Here is a 10,572-nt window from a genome sequence, read left to right as displayed (position 1 = left end):
TAGCGCTTAGATGTAGAGAGTGCTCAGTGCTTTCTACCGCAAAGCATTGCTGTGAAATACTTGATTTTCTGCTGCCAATAAACCCCCTCCTAGAAAACTTCAACAAAGTGAAGTTCTGTGCCCACGGTGATGGCATCCCATGGGGAGCTGCAGCTGGAGGCATCGCTCCCAGCTTGTCTGCTGTGCACATCTCCAGTGCTGCCATCCCGGAGCTCGTACCCACCCATCCAGATTCCCCTCTGGGATGTGCCCTTCTGTGCTCCTCGCTGCCAGCGGCTGCCTTTCAATTCCATGCAGCACAGGTCAGCTCCTGCCAAGCAGCCTGCCTTGTAACTCGGGGTTACCCGCCAGCGCATTCTTCAAATGCATTTAAAAAAAAAAAAAAAAAGCTTGGGCTGGGAGCCGACTTCATTTCATTATTGTTTTTTTCCCCTCCTCTGTAGCAATTTCTTCTGCAGAGCTGAGGGCTTGGCTGCAAGGCTCTGAGCGGCGAGGTGGGGTGGGAGCGTGCCCCTGCCCTGCCGTGCCCTCCCGGGGGTGGCTGTGTTTGCTGCCAGGATATTGCACCGCCGGGCACGTACGGCTGCTGACCGGGGGTTTGCCTCCCCCTTATCTAGCAGCAAGCCAATTCCAGCCTCTGTAATTAATGAGTCTCTTCTGCCGGGGCCGTGGGTGAAGCATCAGCACAGGAAATTGGCCGGGCTAAGCGGTGGCTGTGCTGCATCCCGGCTCTGAGGCAGCACGCAGCCAGCTGGGATGAATTGCTGCTCAGATGCCGAACCATTGATCATCCTCAGGTCTGCAGGCAGACACAGGAGCAGCCCTCAGCGTTGTCCTCCCTCGGCTTGGGGCCTTGTTTGTCGCAAATGCCCCACGTGCTGCTGGAGAGGAGAACAGGTCGTGGGTCTGCATCCCAGAGGGCAGCTCGTGTGACAGCGCTGGGAGCAGGCGGTGCCTGGCACGGTGATGCCGTGTGCTGCTGCTGCTGTTGATGAAGAGGAAAGCCAATTTATTCCTTTTGTAGCGAAGCATGAGATTAAATATGCAGCAGGCCGTTGATTGTTCTAGAGGTGGTGCTTTGAGCTGCTGAGAAAAGCCCTTCCTCTGGAGGATCCCGATGGTGTGGGTCTGCAAGGTGGGCTCAGGCTGTCACCCTGCAGCACCACCCCCTGCAACAGCATCACCTCGTGCCACGCGTGGGGCGGAGGAGATGCAGCCCAGGGAGCTCAGCTCTGAGCTCCGTGCCTCCATCCCGGCTCCTTGGCAGGCCTTGGGTGGGAGACTTCAAGCAGGTCTCAGCTTCCCCACCTGCGAGGTGGGATCATTGCTAACACGGGTCTGCTCGTGGTCAAAATAACCACTACATGTGGTTATTTTTGAATCGTAGGATCACCGAAGTTGGAAAAGGCTTTCAAGATCATCCAGTCCGACCGTCCATCTCTCACCAATATTTCCCACTAAACCACGTCCCTCAATACAACATATGGATTTTAAGGTGGCTTCCCTGCAGCCAAGGAGAGATGCTGGCCTTCCAGACAGACCCGACTTGTAAAACTCATAGGCATTAGCAAAATCCATGACGTTATTGGAGCGTTTTTGGAGATGCTGCATCCCCCCTGCCCTGGGACTCCCTCCTGCCTGGGTGCCTGGCTTTTAAGGTGCTTACATTTACCCCCGTTGGCACACAAATACATTTCAGACACCATTGGATGGATGCACCTATGAAATTCCACCAGTCCAAGAAGAGGGAGTGCACAAATCTGCTCGAGCCTCCTGCAGGGGAAAGGTGCTGAGTGCATTCAAGCAGGGGGTGGATTTATATCAACGCAGAAGCAGCTTTTCCTGGCGTTGCGCTTCATCTTGTTCATAAATCTCTTGTAACACCTCCCCACAGCGCCCCTCCAGAAATCAGCTAACGAGCAGAAAGTCAAGATCAAAGACGAGCATCCTCATCCATTAGCAGCACGTGCCATCGCACTCTCCATCTGCTACCGGAGGACAGCGTGGAGCCGGCACAGATGCTCGCCCGCCGCCGTGCCTTCCCCACCACTCACGTTGGGTCGGTGTCGGCTTGGATTACACCGTGCTCTTGGAAAAAGCCACGCAGGGCAGCATCAGGCACGGGATGCACAGGGACGTGGTGCCGGAGTCACCATCCCCAGAGTTGTCCAAGGACCGTGGCAGTGCTGGTGGGAGGTGGATGGTTGGACTGGGTGATCTCAGAGCTCTTTTCCAACCTGAACGATTCTATGGGAAGAGGGAAAGGAGCAGCGGGTAAAGAAGGGTTTAATTTAGCCACTCGTTTTGATCGAGTAATTATTTCTTTAAAAGCCCTGGATTTCGTTAAAAGTATCACAGTTACTTTTTTTTTTTTAATTATGTCTACAGAATGAAGCGCTCGTTTAATTAGTAAACGTTTGGCACGCCTTTAAATAGGTTTTTAATTACATTAAAGGGACACTGTCGAGGTGTCTTTCATCATTTTTAATAGACCTGTGGTTTTATCCCCCCTCCTTGCATTTGGGTGCAACGCATTGGGCTGCAGACAAAAAAAAAATTAAAAATAATTTTAAAGAAGGAACTGCTTCCTTAGAAAACATGAAAAAAAGGGCTCCTTTTTTTTTCTGCCTGGAGGAGCCCTGTTCCAGGGCTGGGATGGGAGGATGTTCTGGGCTTCCCAGTGTGTGGACAGCATCCTTACAGCCCTTAATGAAGGGCACTTTCTCCCCAGGGAGCACCCTCCAGCCCTTGGAGCTCAGGGGCCTCGTGCAGAGCTGGCAATGCCAGCAGAGGGCACCGTGTCCCGGCTGCACAGAGGTGCCCGATCCCTAAGCACTGCTCATCACCCTTCGTGCTTGGTGGCAGCTCTCAGCCAGGGCAGCTCATGCCCGGAGGGGTCATGCCCTGTGCTGAAACAACAGCTTTCCCCCCATAAATCACCCGGTGCTGTTTGCAACCCCTCCCTGCTGGAGCAGATGCTGCTCCTACAGCCTTGCAGCTCGCAGCTGTCGCAGATAGCAGCTCTCGTAATAAATCACCAGCACTGTGCTAACTGATAGCGATGCAAGCTCCCAGAAGAAGCCCGGTGCTGAGTTCCCAGGCTGATGCTTGCCTTTGCATCCCCAAGCTACGTGATGCTGCCCCATCCTTTAGGGCTAAGCCTGATGAATGCCAGCCCGCAAGGGGTATTGCTCGCTCCCTGCCCGGAGCTGGTGGGCTCACCGTGCCTGTGTGGTTGGTGAGTGATAAACGAGGCTCTGAGCAGCACACTGAAGCGTGGCTTGGCCCCTGTGTCTCCATCGCCCCGCTGCGCCTCGCTGGAGCTCGAGTTTCCGGCCTCCATGTTCGGCAAGGCTCTGTAATTAAAACATTTGCAATCACTGGAGGCACAGACAGCCTGGCCTGCGTGAGCCTCTCCTGGCCCGCCTCCAAAGGCAAAGAAATAAAAACACAAACCAGAGCGTGGTGCTGGGGAGGCAGCGCTGGTGGCCTTCCCGGGGCGTGGGGTGACCCCATGGGGTGCAGGGCACGGGGATGCTGGAGCTGCGAGGTGCTCCAGTGCATGGTGCCTTTGCTTGTGCACCCTGTCTGCTGGCCGGCAGCACGTGTCCTCCTCCAGCACAGCCTGAGCACCTCCCCGAGATTTCCCCTCATTCCCCTTTAACCTCGACAGCCTCAGCGATCCCCTGGCAGGAGCACCCTGCGTGGGGTGAGGGAGGAGCGGTGCCCGTCTCCATCCCTGGGGCGGGGAGCTGTACTGCTCCTCTTCCCCCTTCTTGCAGAGGGAGCCATGCCACTTCCTTCCAGCTCCAGTTTCCAGGGATACAGCGATGGAGACTGCAGCAGGTGAGGGTGCTGCCTCCGCTGCCCCCAAAATCGGAGAGGGTGATGCTGGGAAGTTGCATGGTGCAGAGGGAATCCTGTCCGCTTGCTCTGCTTGGCATCGCTGTGCTGGGCAGAGAGGACGGTGTGGCAGGACCCATCCCATACCTGGCTCCCTGCAGGGGCCGTGCAGCCTGCTTGTGTAGGATCAGGTGCCCCAGGAATGTGGCCGCCCCGCTGCTGCTCTGTGCTGCAGGGAGGTGAGGTCCCCGAGGTGCAACCTGTGCCCTTCCTGTCCCCTCTCTCATAGCTGGAGATCTTTCTGGAAGGGACTTGTGAACGAGCAGGATCACAGCTTTGCAAGGCTTCCATAAAGTATGAGTGCATAATAACATTTGCATAAATTATTCAAGATAATCAGCACGGGGGATATTTCCTTGGCAATTTCACGTGGGCTCCTGCAGCTCGGTTGTCCCCGTGCTGGGCGTGAGCAGCTCCCTGCATTTAGAACAGGAGAATCCTGGGCGTGCTGCATCTCCTGCTGCTCCTCAGCCTGCAAACCGCTCTCCCTCCCGCCTTGCTGCTCCTTCCCCAAGCTCCCAGCGCTATTAGCACCTCTAATTACAGCTGCTTATTGATGTACTGCCGTTGGCCTAAGTGTGGCTGATGAAGGCAAAAAAGCCCTGAGCCGAAGCGAACCTGGGGATTGCTAGGAGAGGGGATTGATGGTCCCATTTCCCAGGACAGGACGGGGGGGGTCACCTGTCTTCCTTCTACAACGCCTGGTAGCCTGACAAGTCCCAGCCATTCAGCAGAAAACTGGGACCTGAGAGTGCCAGCTCTCCCAGGGTCTCTCTGCAGTGCCCAGTATGGGACCTGGGACATTTTCCCCAGGCCAGTTGCCCATTTCTTGGGCATCTCTGGGAATATTCATTGGATTGTCCTCTCTGGTCCAGCACAGCAGGACTGGGGTGTCTGGGAAGAAATCCTAATGCCATACTTCTTCCTCCAGGTGCCAGCAACTGTTGCCTTCGTGTAGGTCCCCGCATATTTGTGTCCAGGGAGTGCTGATGGGTTGATGGTTGGATTATGTGACCTTGGAGGTCTTTTCTGACCTTAATGATTGTATGAACTGCACCTCAGTGCAGCACAGGAGCAAGAGCTGAGCACTGGGGTGCGGGCATGGGACTGATCCCAGCTGTTTCTCTCTTGGGTTGGGACCTTGGGGTGCTCGTACCTCTACGAAGCCACCAGAGGTGACAGCAGAGGTGACAGTTCCTCAGTGTGCTGAAGGGTAGGGATGGACGTTGCGCCAAGAGGACGCATGTTGGGACACTGCATCCCACCAGCAGCACTGACACGTGGGGATGTCCCTCCTGATCTCGCCTTGCTTTGGGTCTTGAGGCTTTCCCCAGCCCATGCATGGTGATGGTGCCCATGGGAAGGTGGCACCGCTGGGCTTGGAGGGGATGGGGAGCCCAGAAAGTGCTGCTGATGGAGCTCCATTGAGCACAGCATCCCCAGCACTGGCATCTCCCTGGGACGAGGCGAGGGTGACGTGTTTCGGGAGAAGCGTTTCCCTTCCCCCTCGCCGTCAGGTTTTATTAATTCCTCGCGCAGTGAAGTCTCTATTAATAATGGCTGTAGGATCTGGCTGGTAAGCTGGGTAATGAGATTCTCTACCTGCTGTTCCTGCGCTGCTGTGATTGTGTTCGGAGGGCCAAATTCTATGTGGATTAATTAAAATGAAAACAAAAGCGAAAAAGAGGAGTTTGCTTGAATTATTTACCAGTATCGAGGAGACAAAGCCGTAATTGCAAGAGTCTCGTTGCAGGTGAGGGGGGGTGAATCGAGGGCTGGCTGCTGCTCCTGCTGGGGATTCCTCAATCCTCGTGGATGCTGCGGGAGCTGCTGCCCCTGGCTCCTTTCAGCCCAGCCCCAGGAGCTGCCCCACTGGTTTCAAAGGGAGCGGGACCACTTTTCATTGGAATCTTGCATTGCCCGTGGGCTCCGTACCCGCTGACCTCAGTGCTGATGCCTGCAGCAGCTCTATGCCATCGCCTTGTCCGCCTAGGAAACGAGCAGCGGAATGAAAGAAAAATGGAAGGAAACAGTCCAAGAAATCCCACTTAATCATACATGCTGCAATCAATATTCATTTGTCTCCATGTTGAAGTCCTGAATCCTGCCGGGGAGAAACACGCGGAGCTGCCCGTTGGAGTTAATCTTTAAAGCCCCTAAAGGTTTAGGACCGTATCCCAGATTTGATCCTTTAGGGCCATTCACACTTTCAATTCCTAACCCAATCACCTAGATCCTGTACGACAGGAGAGAATCGAAATGAGGAGCAAAGCAGCACAAAGCCTCCAGCATCGCGATGCACCACGGCCGAGCAGAGCAAGCAGAGCAGCGGGGCAGATCGTTATGAGCTTAGGTGATCAGCAGCAAGGCAAAGCCGCTTGGAGTTCCCGATTCCACGTCGTCTGGTGCATTTCTCTCTCTCTCTCTCTCTGAGTTTTCTATTCATCTGAATTTTATTCTATTTTTTTTTTCCCCTGGGTCTCTACTAATAGAAACCGCTTTGTTGTTAAACTCAATTTCACTCTTGACTGGATTGAAATATGCTTATTTCCCTTCTAAAATCATCATAAAAATCTAGAATGATCTCCGCTCCTTGTACATGAAAAGTGAACGTTTTTCTTCGTGCAGGTTTGGATGTCTGAGGGTTTATAGGCTCGTTTTTTTCACTGTGTGATGCCAGCCTGTAGCTTGGGGCTTCCCCATTGCTGCTGCATGGTCCGGATTGGTCAGTGGATGATTTGCTGGGTGACTCTGGATGCCCTTTGGTGGAGATGGGGCTCCCCATTGCTCTGAATGGTTGTTTCTCTGCCAACCCCCCCAGAGGTGGCTCTGCACAGCCCCTGGGGAGCAGGAGGGCTCAGGGCTGTGGGGGTTTGCAGGGGGAAATGCAGCAGGAGTACGGGATGTGCTGCAGTGAGGGCACCCAGGAGCACCAGCATGGGTTGGGCTCTGTGTCTTCCGCCTCTTGCTTCCAAAAAGGGAGAGCAGAGAGCCCTGCTTGGGGCCTGGTCCTGCTGGGGCTTCATTAGGAGAGGGAAATCAGGGGGTGGGATGGTTTATGAGATGGGGAATGGAGATATGTGGCTCCCATCTGTGGGTTAAGCCTCAACCAACCTCACCCAAAGGAGGACGCCTTCTTCCACTGGGGATGGGGCTCAGCATCTTCATCATTAGAGGAATAAAGGAAATTCAGCTTTCCTTCTGCTCTCAAAACACATAATCCTGCAGGGAGCCAAGGAGCGATCCTTCCCTCAGCTTTCCTAAGCTCTGAGTGCATTAGCAGCTAAATGGAAGGGAAGGACTGTGCTGATGGGCTGGCAAGAGTGGGAGCGCTCCGAATTCCCCGTGCAGGGCTGTGCTGATGTTACCTCGTGCTGATGGGAGCTGTGGGATGCTGTGCTTCGTGCTGACCAGGCTGCACGTCCCCAGTTGGGTGCTGGGGTGGATGTCCCATTGGCATAACCCCTCCCTGACTTTCGTTCCCATTTCAGCAGCTCTGGGACCTGGGCATTCAGTGGGGGCCCAGGCTTCCCAGGAGCTGGGTTTTCCCCATCCTCAGACTTCCTTCAAGACAGAGGAATAGTGCAGTAATTGAGGCTGAGCCAGTGATGGAGCGGAGTTGTTAGGGACCAATAAGGAGAGCCTTGTCCCCAGCCACATCGCTTGAGGGGAACGGAGGAGTTACTGCGGTAAGTGATCTTATCACCCAGAGTGCTTGGGCATTGCAGCTCCTGCAATCAAATTATATTCCCTGTCTCAAGGGCAAAATTGTGCATGGGGAGAAGTTGAGACAAGTGGCTTGTCACCACTCATTACAGCCTGGTGGCTCGCTGTGATCCTCCTCCGCTGCGATCGTTCCTTCTCCATGAAGACCCAACGGCCAGAGGCTTGGGGAGAAGAAACGTGGGCAGGGGCTGAGCCATGGGGTTTGGCAGCACTGAATCATAGAACCACAGGAGGGTTGGAGTTGGAAGGGACCCTCAAGGCCATCTGGTGCCACCCCTGCATTGAGCAGGGACACCCACGGCTCCATCAGTGCTCAGAGCCTATCCCCTGACCTTGGCTGTCTGCAGGGACGGGGCACCACCACCTCTCTGGGCAACATGCTGGAGGGGAGCTAGGCTGGAACAGAAAGTCCAAGGCTGCTGAACCGGTCCTCTCCTTTCCCTGCTGCTGCCCAGTTCATATAATTCAAAATAATAACAAACACACACGTGTATGTGTACGTAGAACTTCAGCATATTGATTTTTTGGGGCCATTGCTCCTCAGCCTCCATAGAAGATGATTCACTGCATTATTACCGTTCTCGGGTGTTAGATTTATCACTCCAAGCAGACAGCGGGCTGTTGTTAATTAAGCTTTTGTTTCAGGCAGCAGCGGAGGGAAGGGATTGATGTCCCACGTTCCCATTGCGGGGACACATCCTGTACCAGCAGGGATGGCTCTGGTCGGACGGTGATCAGCAACAGGGCTCTTGGAGGAGCGAGATTTGTTGCCTTCGAAGCCACGCAGGATATCAACTGCAAGATTTACATACTCCCTTGAGCTGAACGGGCTTTGTGTTCCCTGGACACTGTTACAAATGCACGTACTCCCTTGCGCCCTGCCGGGCTGCATGATTGGCAATGCTTTTCCTGCTGGCTGAGCCATTCTCCCGGCACAGCCCTGCTCAGTGCCCTGCAGGGTGAGGCACGTTCTGCCCAAGCAGAGCAGTGGGCTCTGTGCCCTTCCACTGCGCCTGGCCGTGCCCCTGCAAGTCGGGGTTCCCCGCTAATCGCCGCGCTGATGGGGTTTTGCATATTGTTAATGAGGTTGTTACAACGTCGCTAACGGCTCCGTGCTCCCATGCAGGGAAATGGACAGCTGCCATTTAACGCGCTGGCTGGAGCATGAATAAAAGCTCGTTGCACTGGGATTGCAGGACCAGACTTCTGCGCTTCATTCTGCTTTGCCTGCAGCAGACCCAGCCCCACGCTGCAGCCCTCACAGCCCCCTGCTCTGCACCTTTGGATGCTGCTTTTCCTCGCAGCCTGGCACACAGGAGGCGCTGATTTGGCCGCTCCATTGGCTGCTTCATGTTATGTGTTTATGGGCATTAGGAAGGTTTCCAGCACTCAGCTGAGCTGGGCTGAGCTCTGAGCTGAGGGCCCCACAGGAGCAGCGCTCTCGTGCTGATTGGGGAAAATCTGGGTTTTACAGGTGTTTTCACAGCTCAGATTAGAAGCAAAAGCCTCCAGCTAGAGGATGGAGGGAGTGGAAAAGGAGATGGGGCAGCAGGACCCCGTGGTGTCCTTATAACTCCGCTCCTTCCATCCTTTCCCTAAGGCCAGGTAAGGAAAACCAGATGCTTTGCCAGGTTAAGAGAAGATGAGATGCACCCAACTGCACCTCAGTTATAAGGATTTGTGCACCCAGCCGGAGCTGCAAGGTCTGTTCCCACGGGAATGGCTTTGGGGTGTCCTCATTTAGGTGTTGCAGAGCTGCCCAGGCGCTGCCTTTGCCTTGGCAGAGCTGGCTGCTGCCCTGATCCACTCTCTCTGCAAACAAGCATCACCTCCCTCTGCCCGCCTGCCTCAGCCCAGTGTCACCCTGCTCAGCACTCATGTGGCTCTTTCCCTGTCCACAAAAAAGCGTGGATGAGCACAAAAATCCTTTTGCATTTTCAAAACTCTGGCAGGCAGGCTTGGGTGGCTGTTTTTTTTTTTTTTTTTTTTCCCCTCACTTCTCCTCGGCAGAAAAGTGCTGTTTCATGGAGAATTTCCAGCTGTCTTCCGTCTGCGAGCTCGCCGTGCCTGGTGCTGTTGCAGCATTTGTTACCTGGAGAGCTGCTGACTTAAAGCAACCTCGATGTAGCTTGTCAGGTAGGACGGTGTCATCGCCCCTGATGTAGGAGCCAGTGCCCGGGGTCCATCCTGCTGGGAGCTGGGGAGGGGCACCCACGGGCTCTGTGCGCATCCCTTAATCCTGAAGTGCTGGGATGCGTTTTGTGCTTGTCACCTTTGTCCCCTCCCCGCTGCATGAGCTGGGAGGACCTCTGCTGAGCTCAGCAGTCGCTTCTCCCACCTCAGCTCCCATGGCCCTTCTTTGTCTGCGCAGGATGCTGCCCTGCCTCGGCCTGGGTGCTTAGGGGTGCAGGGGGAGGTAGGGATCTGCATGGTGGGATATCACTGCGAGCCCCCAGAAAGAAAACAGCTCGATGGGGCAGCACGGCCCCAGGATGATGCTGTCAGAGCATGACTCCAGACAGCCCTCTTCCTTAGGAATGGGGCTCACCTAGCTCCTTGTCACCCTGAAATCAGACAGCATCCAGTTCCAGCCTGGCTGTGGGATCATGCTGCTGCCTGCACCGCCGTGCTCCCCACCCCTGGGGCTGCCATCTGCCACCTGGAGGGACGCGCATCCTACCCCCCCCATTCCCCAAAACCCTGCTCCCCCCAGAGCATCCGCACCCTGCGACCACCCCCCTGCTCCCTGCCCGAAGCCACAGTGCCACCTAAATTCGGGCTAAGACAGTGAAAAATACATACATACATACATAAATACCCGCCCCCCCCGCCCCGAAACCCATCCGAGCGGCCGCTAGATGGCACGCCGTGCCCGCGCACCTTGCGCGGCTCGGGGCGGAGCGGCGCGGGGCGGAGCGCGGAGCTGCCCGCGGGGCTGCGCGG

Source organism: Numida meleagris, chromosome 17 (assembly GCF_002078875.1).
Source record: "Numida meleagris isolate 19003 breed g44 Domestic line chromosome 17, NumMel1.0, whole genome shotgun sequence".
Taxonomy (NCBI): domain Eukaryota; kingdom Metazoa; phylum Chordata; class Aves; order Galliformes; family Numididae; genus Numida; species Numida meleagris.
Note: the sequence above shows the minus strand (reverse complement) of the source record.